The sequence below is a fragment of the Nerophis ophidion genome, linkage group LG17 (assembly GCF_033978795.1).
Source record: "Nerophis ophidion isolate RoL-2023_Sa linkage group LG17, RoL_Noph_v1.0, whole genome shotgun sequence".
In the NCBI taxonomy this organism is placed as follows: Eukaryota; Metazoa; Chordata; class Actinopteri; order Syngnathiformes; family Syngnathidae; genus Nerophis; species Nerophis ophidion.
This window is the reverse complement of record NC_084627.1, coordinates 40,213,742-40,229,470: the sequence shown is the minus strand read 5'-3', so window position 1 is coordinate 40,229,470 and position 15,729 is coordinate 40,213,742.

Genomic DNA, 15,729 nt, shown 5'->3' with positions numbered 1-15,729 from the left:
CTTATTGCTTTTTTTACCATGAGCTAATGCAACAACATTTCGTTCTTATTTGTACTGTAAAGTTGAAATTTGTATGACAACAAAAAGGAAGTCTAAGTCTGAGGAATCAGGAAGCATAGGAGACAAGGAATTTACCCAACGTAACTGTTCCATGTATCAAATGATGAAGCGAGCAAGGTGAATAAATAGCTCTCTGATTAGTGGTTGACAGCAGCTGAACATGCCGACCACTAACCAGAGGCAGGTGAACCCAATTAATCCCCAATGGAAACTAAAACAAACCCAAACAGGAACTAAGGGAGTCCAAAACTAACAGAACATAACTAAACAAGATCTGGGTCACAGATCATGGCAAATTAAGAGTCTTTGTTTGCTTACTGCTAAAATTGTTGCGATCCGCTGCTCGGATCTGTACATATTCTGGTTTATTGTTCCATTTTTGTATCACCCTGTTGTTTAACGTCTTTATTTCCTGTTTAGTCCGTCACCATGGTAGCTCATTAGTTCACCTGCCCCTTGTTATCTACGCACACCTGTTTTCTTCTAATCACCTCCCTTATTTAAACTCGCCCCTTTTCGTTATTCATTCTCGGATCCTAATTTGCCCACGTGCAACAGTGACGACTCTCATCTGTCTTCGTATGTATATTCTCGCTAGCTCTTACACTAAGCCACTTCATATTCCAGCTTTCATGCTGAATGTTTTGTTTACTCTTTTGTGTCCTCGTGCCAAGTTTTAGTTTTCCTTGTGTTTATCTTAGCTTTCACGCTAGCGTCTTTTGTTTGCCTTTTCTCTTTACACCAGTGTTTTGTTCCTAGAATTTTATTATTTAATAAATACCTTTATATCTCACCCTTGCTGTGTTCTGCTTCGACGCATCCTCGAGAAAACAACACCGGCATTACCAAGAGTCTTCACAAAAATACAAGTTTTCTAGTATGTGCACTATTTTATTTAAGGCCAAAATAGTTATTCGATTGCTATAAGAAACATATGATTTTTTTTTGTTATAATAAAGACAATAATGCCATTTTTTGTGGTACCCTTTATTTACAAAAGTATCGAAATACATCTTGGTATTGGTACCAAAATATTGGTATCGGGACAACCCTAGTACAGACTGTACAAATTAGTTATATACAGTAATTATGCTGGTGAAAACCCTGTGAAAATGAGACGTGTGCCAAAGAATGCAGAACTAATTTGTAATAAAAATCATGAAAATGTCTTAAATTCATAAAACAATTCAACAATTCGTTTGACTCCTCTACACAAATAATTCTCTAAATAAATGATAATAAACATTCAATGTCAGACTTATGCTTGGCAAATTAAAGTAGTTTTTGTATTTTGTCCTTACGCTTAAACCCTTCTCAACCACTGTAGAAATACAGTTAATGTTGTGATTTATTTGCTTCAGACATTAAATAACATCATATATTCAGGATTCATATTTTTTGGTTCACCCCAAAAGGGACAAGTGGTAGAAAAATGGACGGATGGATGGATTTTTTTTTGTTTTGTTTTGGGGGTTTTCGAAGCTTCATGAGAAACAAACCACAAGTGAATGCCGTTATACTACAAGCCCAGTAGGTGGCAGCAAAGACCAGATGACAACAAGGCTTCACTACACATCTCTCTCTAAATCGGTGGTCCCCAACCTTTTTGTATCCGTGCTTAATAATTTGTCCCGCGGCCCGGAAGGGGGGGGGGGGGGGGGGGGGGGGGGGGAATGCTTCTCATGTTTCTTTTTCTTTTCTTTTCTTTTTTTTTGTCATGAAAAAGGGACGTTTTTGTCATGAAAAAGGGAGGTTTTTGTGGTTGGTGCACTAATTGTAAGTGTATATTGTGTTTTTTATGTTGATTTAATAAAAAATAAAAAATAAATATATATATATATATTCGTATATATATATATATATATATATATATATATATATATATATATATATATATATATATATATATATATATATATATATATATATATATATATATATATATATATATATATATATATATATATATATATAGGGCTTCACGGTGGCAGAGGGGTTAGTGCGTCTGCCTCACAATACGAAGCTCCTGCAGTCCTGGGTTCAAATCCAGGCTCGGGATCTTTCTGTGTGGAGTTTGTATGTTCTCCCCGTGAATGCGTGGGTTCCCTCCGGCTTCCTCCCACTTCCAAAGACATGCACCTGGGGATAGGTTGATTGGCAACACTAAATTGGCCCTAGTGTGTGAATGTGAGTGTGAATGTTGTCTGTCTATCTGTGTTGGCCCTGCGATGAGGTGGCGACTTGTCTAGGGTGTACCCCGCCTTCCGCCCGATTGTAGCTGAGATAGGCGCCAGCGCCCCCCGCGACCCCACAAGGGAATAAGCGGTAGAAAATGGATGGATGGATATATATATATATATATATATATATGTATATATATATATATTTTGTTTGTTTTTTGCTTTTTAATTTTTTTTTATTATTATTTTTTTTTAATAAAAATTAATTTAAAAAAAATTCTGCGGCCCGGTACCAATCGGGCCACGGCCCGGTACCGGGCTGCAGCCCGGTGGTTGGGGACCACTGCTCTAAATGACAGTATTTGCATGACTGATTACAACCACTGTGGTGTGGAACACTCAAAACTTATACCAATTTAATTACCTAGAAAAAACATGTTTTACTATTAATAACTTACACCACATTTCTTCATTTCTATGCTGTTGTTCTTTAGACGTACACTAAAATTACATTTCAGTAGATGATGGAAGTTCATGTTGACATTCTGCTGCCACATTTTCTCATGTAAAATGTGCCTTGGCTCAATGAAGGTTGGGGAACAATGTTATATATTGGACTACATGTTTATCTACCACCATCTAGTGGCCAATGTGTGGAGTGCAGCCTAAACACAAATAGACTTAGACTTAGACAAACTTTATTGATCCAGAAGGGAAATTGTTCCACATAATAAATGGTAAATGCGTTACACTTGTATAGCGCTTTTCTACCTTCAAGGTACTCAACGCATTTAAGTCTCACCTTAAAACTCATCTGTATACTCTAGCCTTTAAATAGACCTCCTTTTTAGACCTGTTGATCTGCCGCTTCTTTTCTTTCTCCTGTGTCCCCCCCTCCCTTGTGGAGGGGGTCCGGTCCGATAACCATGGATGAAGTACTGGCTGTCCAGAGTCGAGACCCATGATGGACCGCTCGTTGGGACCCAGGATGGACCGCTCGCCTGTATCGATTGGGGACATCTCTACGCTGCTGACCCGCCTCCGCTTGAGATGGTCTCCTGTGGACGGGACTCTCGCTGCTGTCTTGGATCCGCTTGAACTGAACTCTCGCGGCTGTGTTGGAGCCACTATGGATTGAACTTTCACAGTATCATGTTAGACCCACTCGACATCCATTGCTTTCGGTCCCCTAGAGGGGGGGGGGGTGCCCACATCTGAGGTCCTCGCCAAGGTTTCTCATAGTCAGCATTGTCACTGGCGTCCCACTGGATGTGAATTCTCCCTGCCCACTGGGTGTGAGTTTTCCTTGCCCTTTTGTGGGTTCTTCCGAGGATGTTGTAGTCGTAATGATTTGTGCAGTCCTTTGAGACATTTGTGATTTGGGGCTATATAAATAAACATTGATTGATTGATTGATTGACACTATTTCCACATTCACCCATTCACACACACATTCACACACTGAACCCCTAACCCTGACCCATCAGGAGCAAGGGTGAATGCTGGTATTAAGTAGATTAAAAATGTACCATAGTAGCAATATGAAATTGTGACAGGTCTCCAGCCGTCATCGTGTGGGTTGCAATGACAATCGATACAAGACGTATGTAGCAGGTTTGACTCTGGTTTATTATTTCAATAAACACATTTTCTTGACAGTCGGTCGCGCCAATTTCTAGCGCGCCCTCTTTTCCTGCTCGTCGCGGCGCACCTTTCGGTGGCCGGTGGCTGCGTCTTCCGCGGGGGCTCATCTCGCTCTGGGTCTCTCGTCGCGTTTGTGGTCTTCCTTCTCGGGTGGTTCCTCTTCTACTTCTGCCACCATTGTTCCTCCTTCTCCCCTTTTATTCTGCAGAAGAAGATGTAGGGATTGAGAGCAGGTGTTTGAACTACGCACCTGACTCTGATGGATGCAGTGTCGCTGCAGGCCTGCCCCGCCTCTATGCTCCGCTGCATGCTCCGCCTCCTGGCCGCCATCTTAGGCCGGACCACCGTTTGTCCAACCCCGCTGTCGGCTTGTCGGCTCCGCCTCTCCACAAAAATGTAAAATTTTTACATATTATATTTACTGTTTCTCAACTTTTCTTTTTTTTGTATCTCTTATCTTTTCCATGAACCACTATTTATGGTTCTAAAGCGCTTTTGCCCGTTTTTGTTATGTCTTTGTGATCATGTTTTGTTTAGTTGTGTTAGATGACTTCAAGACGCCATTATTTCCTGTTTTTTCACTCCATTGTTTTGTTTCCATGCCTACCAATCAGTTCACCTTTCCTCACAACACACGCACCTGATTCATTTGAACTCACGCACCTGTTTTCAAGCACATTTAAGCCTGTAGTTGCCAGGCAGTCAGCCTGGCGACATCATCCTCTACACACCCTTGCTTCAATCTGATGATCCATGCTCTTTTCTCGTTCCCCGCAAGTTTTGATATTCGTGCCATAGTTTGCTAGTTTTGTTTTATATCCATAGTTTATGTTGTAGTAATAGTTTTGTTTCATAGCTAAGTTTTGTACCTCCTCTGTGAGCGCCTTTTGTTTGGACCTTTTTTGAGTTAAGATTAAAATATGGTGTTACCTTCACATCGTGTCCGATCCAGTCGCTTTGCACCTCGGGAAAATAAACCACACCAAAGTCCACGCCTTGACAGTTTTGGTTACTTTTCGGGCCGTTTTGTGTTTGGCTTTGATCGGTTGAGCAGCCGGCCCTTTGTTTACACACATGAGAAGCATTCCCTTGGAACTACAAAAAAAGCGCCGGGGATGCCGTGCGTTAGATGACTTCAAGACTCCATTAGTTCCTGTTTTTTTACTCCATTGTTTCTTTTCCATGCCTACCAATCAGTTCACCTGTCCTCACAACTCACGCACCTGATTCATTTGAACTCATGCACCTGTTTTCAAGCACATTTAAGCCTGTCGTTGCCAGGCAGTCAGCCTGGCGACATCATCCTCTACACACCCTTGCTCCATGCTGATGATCCATGCTCTTTTCTCGTTCTCCACAAGTTTTGTTGTTCATGCCATAGTTTGAAAGTTTTGTTTTATGTCCATATTTTATGTTGTAGTAATAGTTTTGTTTCATAGCCAAGTTTTGTACCTCCTCTGTGAGCGCCTTTTGTTTGGACCTTTTTTGAGTTAAGATTAAAATATGGTGTTACCTTCACATCGTGTCCGATCCAGTCGCTTTGCACCTCGGGAAAATAAACCACACCAAACTCCACGCTTTGACAGTTTTGGTTACTTTTCGGGCCGTTTTGTGTTTGGCTCAGATCAGTTGAGCAGCCGGCCCTTTGTTTACACACGTGAGAAGCATTCTCGTGGAACTACAAAAAAAGCGCCGGGGATGCCGTGCGTTAGATGACTTCAAGACTCCATTAGTTCCTGTTTTTTTACTCCATTGTTTTGTTTCCATGCCTACCAATCAGTTCACCTGTACTCACAACTCACGCATCTGATTCATTTGAACTCACGCACCTGTTTTGAAGCACATTTAAGCCTGTAGTTGCCAGGCAGTCAGCCTGGCGACATCATCCTCTACACACCCTTGCTTCATGCTGATGATCCATGCTCTTTTCTCGTTCCTCGCAAGTTTTGTTATTCATGCCATAGTTTGAAAGTTTTGTTTTATATCCATAGTTTATGTTGTGGTAATAGTTTTGTTTCATAGCCAAGTTTTGTACCTCTTCTGTGAGCGCCTTTTGTTCGGACCTTTTTTGAGTTAAGATTAAAATATGTTGTTACCTTCACATCGTGTCCGATCCAGTCGCTTTGCACCTCGGGAAAACAAACCACACCAAAGTCCACGCCTTGACAGTTTTGGTTACTTTTCGGGCCATTTTGTGTTTGGCTCAGATCAGTTGAGCAGCCGGCCCTTTGTTTACACACGTGAGAAGCATTCCCGTGGAACTACAAAAAAAGCGCCGGGGATGCCGTGCCGGCACAAAGACGAAGGAGTGGAGAAGGGGGTGTAAGTTTGCAATTTCCTCTGTCCTCATGAAGAACGTGCGGTCTTTGGCGGATAAAATGGATGAATTATCCGTGCTCGTCCGAACTCAAAAGGACTACACCATGTGCAGTATCATGTGCTTTACGGCGACTTGGCTACACGCGGATTTCCCGGACCACAGCTCGTCTTTACCCGTAATAAAACCATAACAACAAAAATGGCAGCCTATCATCAGAATCCATACTGAATTAGTTAAACAGCACTTAGACAGACCACATGGGGACACATGTGCACTTGTTCCAGCTATATAGGTTCTCTTTAGAAGAAAATGTGCTGATATTTCTTGAGGGGAGAAGAAGACGGGGTGGCTGCAATGAGGAGTGGGGGATGGGGGGACACGGGCTGGTTGAACCGGTTGAAGAAGTTATTCAACTTATTGGACCTCACTATTGTCCCCTGTACTGCTCTGGTCTTTGTCTTGAGACCAAAATTAAATTAACTAAAGAAACAATAACATATGTGTTTGTTAAAAGTGGAATTGTGTTAGTTTTTTCACGTGAATGCTAGTAAAACATTCCCCTGATCCCCAAACTTTTAGCCTAGAACAGTGGTTCTTAACCTTGTTGGAGGTACCGAACCCCACCAGTTTCATATGAACATTCACCGAACCCTTCTTTTTTTTTACAAATTCAAGACAAAGTTATATATTTTTGGTAAAACTTTAGTATGGGGAACATATTCTATGTAACAAAGACTTAATTTAGAGTTTTTTGGACACTAAGGGAACATATTCTAAGTAACAAAGACTTAATTTAGAGTTATTTGGTTAGGGTTAGGGTTTGGATTAGGGTTAGAGGGTTAGGGCCAGGGTTAGAGGATTAGGGTTATAATAAGCCCATGTCGAATAAGGCATACTTAATAATGACTAGTAAAGAGCCAATATGTTACTAATTTGCATGTTGATAAGCAACTAATTAATGGTGAATATGTTCCCCATACTAAAGTGCTACTATGTTTTTTACTGGTGCACAAATTGAACGGTGCATGAACATCACTTTGTTCAACCAACAAAACCAACACAGTGCATAAACTCACAACAAATTACACACCTACACATCAGTCTGACTTCTGCTGTTGCCGTATCCGTAGTACACCGATAGGGAGAAGTTTTTATATACACGATGTGTTGGGTGTGTTTCGACCTCCGCCGAACCCCTGAGCCCGACTCACCAAACCCCTAGGGTTCGATCGAACCCAGGTTAAGAACCACCTACCTAGAATGTTCAATGATTTTGTGATTTTTGCCTTTTATTTATTGATTATTGTTGGGAACTGAAGAAAAGTATAAGATGGAGCTAACTGTGTTTTAATGACATTCAGACTTTACTTAAATAAACAAAAGAGCAGCATCTCCTCATCTGTGGATCACTAGTGCAGCGTTTCTCATAGTGGGGAATAGAGACATGACAGGTGGGGCGCGAGGAAGGGGAGGAAATTTCACTTAAATTTTTTTTTTTTTAATTATATTTTTCGATATTTATTTTTTTACAATGCTTTCGTTTTCTATACACACTGTAAATCACTTTGTGATTCTGTCTGTGGAATTCGCGTTATATATAAATGTAAATTACTTATTTTTCCTGTAGGCTTTACATTTCTAGGTAGGACCGAACGTTTGACAGACATAGCACATAGCAACAGTAATTAATGGGGGCGGGGCTAAGCGGAACAAACTTTAGCGCGGATGGGTAGCAGGCTAATGTGTGGACCACAATTACACAAAATGGATACATTTGGGACTTGCACCTCAAAGGTCGTCGAGCCAGAGCCAGAGCCAGCGCCTGCAGAGAAACAAAAATTTGACGGGCCTAATCAACCAAAAAGCCAACCGAAAAGAATATATGATGAAGGGTATCTTGCTCTTGGATTCATGGCAGCGGTGGTGGGGCAGAAGAGAGACCCCTGTGTGTTCCTTGTCTAAAACCACTAGCAGCAGACAGCATGAGACCCAACAAATTAAAGAGACACCTCGAGACCACACACCCCAATCATGTCAATAAGCCACTTGATTTCTTTCAAAGAAAACTGGCAGAGTACCGTCAACAGGAGAAGCGCAAGGTAAAAGCTGCATCAGTAAACAGTGACGCTTAAATGGCTTCATATAGAGTTGCATACAGAATTGCACAATGCAAAAAACCACACACAATTGCTGAGCAGCTCATTCTCCCCGCTGCAATAGACATCTATTGCAACGGGGTGTCAGTCATGCTTGACGAGACAAGCGCAGCAAAATTAAAAGCTGTCCCACTGTCAAACGACACAGTGGGAAGACGTATATGCGACATTGCAAGAGAATCTTGAGGAACAACTCGTAGACAAATGAAAAGAAAGTAGTTTTGCTTTACAAGTGGACGAAGCTACTGACAGTAATAAAGACTGCCTGTTCATCGCACATGTCCGCTTTGTGAATGGCAAGTGTATATGCGAGGATTTGCAAATGGATAGCTCCTCTTTTTTTTTTTTTTGCAAAGATTGCAAAGTGGCACTTTTATTTTATTTATTATTGAACTTGATGCAAGTTATAACATTTGTATTTATTTATTATTGAACTTGATGCAAGTTATAACATTTTTATTTATTTATTATTGAACTTGATGCAAGTTATAACACTTTTCTTTGATTTATTATTGAACTTGATGCAAGTTATTTTATTTATTATTGAACTTGATGCAAGTTATACCGCAGCTGCACAGTTTTTGTATTTATTATTGAACTTGATGTTATTTTATGTTATTGAATTTGAATCTATACAACTTGATGTTCAATAAATTTGAAAATGTTAAGCTTGGCATTGGTATTCTGTTGGGGCGATGGGGGCAGGTGGGGCTTGAAAACTCCCTCTTGTCCAAAGTGGGGAATGAAAAAAAAAGTTTGAAAACCACTGCACTAGTGCAACGACGGCGGAAATGTGTCCCCGTGAAAAAACGTCTGACCGGAACTCTCTAATAATTAAAGTTCCGTGGGTGAATTATGTAAACTCACTACACTGATAGTTTTTAGCGCGAGATATAAGTTAGAACTGTCATGTCTTGTGATCATGTTTTGTTTAGTTATGTTCTGTTTTGTTTAAGACTCCATTGTTTCCTGTTATTGCACTTCCTTGTTTGCTTTGTTTCCATTTAGTTTTTACCTTGTCCCCATGTCACGCACCTGTTTTCACTAATCACCACAGTATTATTTAAGCCACAATTGCCAGGTAGTCAGCCTGGAGACATCACCCTCGATCACCTCCTACACATCATTATCACCCTCGACAAACCCATGATATTCATTTTGCCTTTTTTTCATAGCCTTTTGTCGGTCACAGTAAGTGTTTTCGTTTTAGTTGTTTATAGTTCTTCCATTGTTGCAAGTTTTAGTTTATGTCCATAGTTTTGCCTTAGCGCAAGTTTTGTTCTCACAGCCAAGTTTTTGTACTTCCTACTGAGCGCCTAATGTTTGTTCCTGTGTTGATTTAAAATTAATTAATGTTCGTACGTTCAACCGTTGTCTGATCCAGTCGCTTTGCACCTCGGGAAAACAATCCAAGTCCTAGTCATGACAAGAACTTTACACTAGATTATATTAGAAATGGCAACAGCAGAGGGTGAATGTCATACAACAAGAAGATAGAGAAAAAGAATAAGCTTATGACTGCGGCATTTCCACGGACTACAGGGGCGGAAGTGCGCTAATTTTCAGGACTCATACAGATCACAAATACACATCAGCAGGTACCAGAAGGTAAGAAAATTTGGTTTTGCATAATACTGTGAAACAAAACGCCAAATAACATGTCTGCTAATGGGTGCCATTTTGCAGTCCTTATACACACACCATAGTATTGTCTTATGTGTGACTGCCATCTGCTGGTCACACTTATACCAAACACTCGTACCAAATAAAATTGCTTCAAGGTCAGTAGTCACAACCAGAATTTTAAGGCGCACTGTCGATTTTTGAGAAAATGAAATAATTTTAAGTGCGCCTTATAATCCGAAAAATACGGTGTATAAGACAATGAAACAATAGCATCAAAATTATACAATTATTCTCTCTTTGATACAATTATTCTCTCTCTGTTTGAGTAAATAGTAAAGTCAAAATAACAAAACAAAAAAGCAAAAACTATCATTTTCTCTCATTGTAATCCTTTAGCTTTTGACCCCAATCACCTTCTGTCTGGTGAATATATATATATATATATATATATGTATATATATATATATATATATATATATATATATATATATATATATATATATATATAAATATATATATATATATATATATATATATATATATATATATATATATATATAAATATATATATATATATATATATATATATATATATATATATATTAGTTTTGTCCCGATACCAACATGTAATTCGATACGCTTCGGTACTTTTCGATACTTTTCTAAATAAAGGGGTACTACAAAAAATTGCATTATTGGCTTTATTTGAACAAAAAATCTTCCGGTACATTAAACATATGTTTCTTATTGCAAGTTTGTCCTTAAATAAAATTGTGAACGTACAAGAAAACTTGTCTTTTAGTAGCAAGTAAGCAAACAAAGGCTCCTAATTTACTCTACTGACGTATGCAGTAAAATATTTTGTCATTTACCATTTTATTATTTGGTAACATTATTAAGGACAAGTGGTAGAAGATTATTTATTAATCTACTTGTTAATTTACTGTTGATATCTGGTTGTATTCTCTTTTAACATGTTCTGTCTACACTTATGTTAAAATGTAATAATTACTTATTCTTCTGTTAGTTGGATGCTTTACATTAGTTTTGGATGATACCACACATTTGGGTATCAATCCAATACCAAGTCAATACTGGATCATACATTATGTTCAAAGTCCTCATGTGTCCAGGGACATACTGTATTTCCTGAGTTCATAAACACAATATATTTTTTTTAAAACGAAAGAAGGTAGAAAAGATAAAATATAGATGTAATCATAGTAGTATCGACTAGATACGCGCCTGTACTTGGTATCATTACAGTGGATGTTAGGTGTAGATCCACCAATGACGTTTGTTTCCATTTTGATGCCGATGATAACATGTTTAGCTATTCCTCGTCCTGCAGGGATGATACTTGAAACTTACTTTATTTGTCGCCATGGAGACAAGGATTAGTGACTTAGAAGTACCTACAACACTGCAGACTGTGGATGGACTTGAGCCGATTGCTCGCTAGCCATGTCTTAAAGCACCTGTTCCTGAGGGTGTTTCAGTGTTATAACTTCACCTTTATCATTAGTTTTTAAGCCAAAATGTGTCTGTTCTCCCTTTTCTGTCTACACACATTGTCAGCTTGTAAGTATTCTGTGACTGTGCGCTGCCGAACATGCTCAATGACCCGACGTGACGACGGGGGTTCGGGGGACTGGTACTTTTTAGTACAGAATATGATTCTTTAGTATCGCGGTCATATACTAACACCGGTATACCATACAACCTTAATATATATATATATATATATATATATCCATCCATCCATTTTCTACCGCTTATTCCCTTTCGGGGTCGCGGGCGGCGCTGGCGCCTATCTCAGCTACAATCGGGCGGAAGGCAGGGTACACCCTGGACCAGTCGCCACCTCATCGCAGGGCCAACACAGATAGACAGACAACATTCACACTCACATTCACACACTAAGGCCAATTTAGTGTTGCCAATCAACCTATCCCCAGGTGCATGTCTTTGGAGGTGGGAGGAAGCCGGAGTACCCGGAGGGAACCCACGCATTCACGGGGAGAACATGCAAACTCCACACAGAAAGATCCCGAGTCTGGATTTGAACCCAGGACTGCAGGAACTTCGTATTGTGAGGCAGACGCACTAACCCCTCTGCCACCGTGAAGCCATATATATATATATATATATATATATATATATATATATATATATATATATATATATATATATATATATATATATATATATATATATATATATGCATAAATAAAGTTGTGTCATAACAAAGAAAAATACCGTAATTCCATGAATAACCGCAGGGCATATAGTATGCGCCTGCCTTGAATTACTGCCGGGTAAAACCCGCTTCGCAAAATAATTAGCGCATGCTTAGTATTACCGCCTGGTCAAACTCGTGACGTCACAAGTGACACTTCCCTTGTTATCGTTTTCAAAATGGAGGAGGCTGATTTCAATACCGGTAATTTGAAATCGCATACAGGGAAAAAGATTAAGAGCTATTCAGTAGGGTTTAAAGTCCAAGCTTGTATCACACTCAAATTTTTACTGCATGCCTTTGGTAAGTGCCGGAGTGAGAAGAGGTTTTAAAATAATTAGCGCCCTGGCGGCAATTCAAGGAAATATGGTAATCAAAGAAATTCAGTTAGTGCACTTTGATCTGTTTAGATTTGATCTTATTATTATTAGGTATATGTACATTGATGTTTTATTTAATTATAGGGCTGTTAATGTACCAATTTCCTCTTTGTTTTTGTCGTCTTCTCATATCCTTGACTTCAAGGCACTCAGACACACACACACACACACACACACACGGAAGTCAGATCAACCTTCAAGTCAACAGCATGGTGGCGTTTGTAAAAAATAAAAAATTTAAAAAAAATTTTAAAAAAAAAATAATGTAACAACTGATAAAACTGGTATTATCAGACAAACATTATGTATTTTAAAGTGTGATTATAAACATCTAAAATTGTTTTTCCACTTGTTTAACTAGAGTCATTGTTTAACTTTCTAAATATTAGGATTTGAAGCTAAAAGGGTATCTTATGTTGTTTTTAACATAGTACTTAAATCTGAAGGCAGCTGTAAACAGACACTGTAAATAAAACTGTCACGCTGGCAAATCCTGTTAAACAAGTTCTGTTTGTGCCGTACAAGGAAATCAAAAAAGGACAGAAGCACACTGGCGACATAGAAAAAAACATTTATGAGAATGAAAAAAAATATGTGTGGCTGTAAATAAAAAGGTGAGAATGTAAACATAGACCAGGTTTCACATTTATTGCTGGTTTTCTTGACTTTGGTGGTAACTTTTGACTTTTAGTACTACAGTAGTTGTTAAAGTGACAAGTTCTGTGTGTTAAGTAATCTTGAAGGACTGAGCTGATATCAACAATCAGTTTGTCACCTTCTGAATTCTCAAAGAAATTTGAATTGTTACTTACGTGAAGGTTCTCTTCTCTGGAAGTTTCTGGTCCTTGGGTATAATTCCTGTTTTATTATATTTTTCCTGGTCCAACAGTAGGATATACTTGTAAAATATACCTTTTTTTTCTGAATACTGTGATACAGTCTGTAGTTCTGAGGTAAACTTTCTGGTTCTAAAATATTGTTTCTAGTCCTGCGATATAGGTCTTGGCCTGGGGAACATTTCCCAGGACGGGGATACAGAATCTGGTCCTGGGATATAGTTTGTGGTCATGAGATATATGTTCATATGTTTGGAATATCGTTTCTTGTTATTGAGTTTTTGGTTCTGTGATTCTGTTTCTGGTTACAGGGATTTAGTTGTTTGTTCTGTGATACTGTTTGTGGTCCTGGGATATCGTTTTTGGGCCTGGGATATAGTTCCTGGCATGGGATTTAGTCCCTGGGACTGGGATATACAATCCCTGTTTCCATATGAGTTGGGAAATTGTGTTAGATGTAAATATAAACGGAATACAATGATTTGAAAATCATTTTCAACCCATATTCAGTTGAATATGCTACAAAGACAACATATTTGATGGTCAAACAGATAAACATTTTTTTTTTTGCAATTAATCATTAACTTTAGAATTTAATGCCAGCAACACGTGGCAAAAGAGTTGGGAAAGGTGACAATAAATACGAATAAAGTTGAGGAATGCTCATCAAACACTTATTTGTAACATCCCAAAGGTGTGCAGGCTAATTGGGAACAGGTGGGTGCCATGATTGGGTACAAAAACAGCTTCCCAAAAAATGCTCAGTCTTTCACAAGAAAGGATGGGGCGAGGTACACCCCTTTGTCCACAACTGCGTGAGCAAATAGTCAAACAGTTTAAGAACAACATTTCTCAAAGTGCAATTGCAAGAAATTTAGGGATTTCAACATCTACGGTCCATAATATCACCAAAAGGTTCAGAGAATCTGGAGAAAACACTCCACGTAAGCGGCATAGCCGGAAACCAACATTGAATGACCGTGACCTTCGATCCCTCAGATGGCATTGTATCAAAAACTGACATTAATCTCTAAAGGATATCACCACATGGGCTCAGGAAAACTTCAGAAAAACAATGTCACTTAATACAGTTTGTCGCTACATCTGTAAGTGCAAGTTAAAGCTCTACTATGCAAAGCGAAAACCATTTATCAACAACATCCAGAAATGCCGCCGGCTTCTCTGGGCCCGAGATCATATAAGATGGACTGATGCAAAGTGGAAAAGTGTTCTGTGGTCTGACGAGTCCACATTTCAAATTGTTTTTGGAAATATTCAACATCGTGTCATCCGGACCAAAGGGGAAGCGAACCATCCAGACTGTTATCGATGCAAAGTTCAAAAGCCAGCATCTGTGATGGTATGGGGGTGCATTAGTGCCCAAGGCATGGGTAACTTACACATATGTGAAGGCGCCAATAATGCTGAAAGGTACATACAGGTTTTGGAACAACATATGCTGCCATCTAAGCACCGTCTTTTTCATGGACGACCCTGCTTATTTCAGCAAGACAATGCCAAGCCACATTCAGCACGTGTTATAACAGCGTGGCTTCGTAAAAAAAAAGAGTGTGGGTACTTTCCTGGCCCGCCTGCAGTCCAGACCTGTCTCCCATCGAAAATGTGTGGCGCATTATGAAGCGTAAAATACGACAGCGGAGACCCCGGACTGTTGAACAACTGAAGTTCTACATCAGGGGTGTCCAAACATTTTCCACTGAGGGCCGCAGACTGAAAAATCAAAGCAAGCGGGGGCCATTTTGACATTTTTTTATTTTAAAAACCAATACAACATATGTATAACCAATATACATTTAGGCCTCCACTCAGGGTTGATCCCGGGGACCCCCAAAGGGTTTTGGTAAAAAAAATATTAAAAATGTGTCATTATTCAGTATTATTTTGTTGTATTTTTATTCAAGTTTTAAATCTCTAGATCAACATTAGGTCCATCCGTCAATATAATGATTTCAAAGATTTAAGTTGTATGCTCTTTTTGTCAAAGAAAACCCTGTTTTTTGATGGAAAAAAACACAAAGTATGCAATATTATCACCCAATATTTTATATAAGTGGAATATTTGAGATTATATAATAATTGGAGCCTTAAAAAAGTCAATAACTAATAACACCATTGATTTTAATTCATTATTATTTTTTGAGCAATGACACTTAAAAATAAATCACACTACAATTACTGGGGATCCAAAAGGGTCCTTTTTATTAAAGTGTTAAAAAATAAATTATACATTTTTTACTTTTAGCACAATAGTCTCGAGATCAACTTCA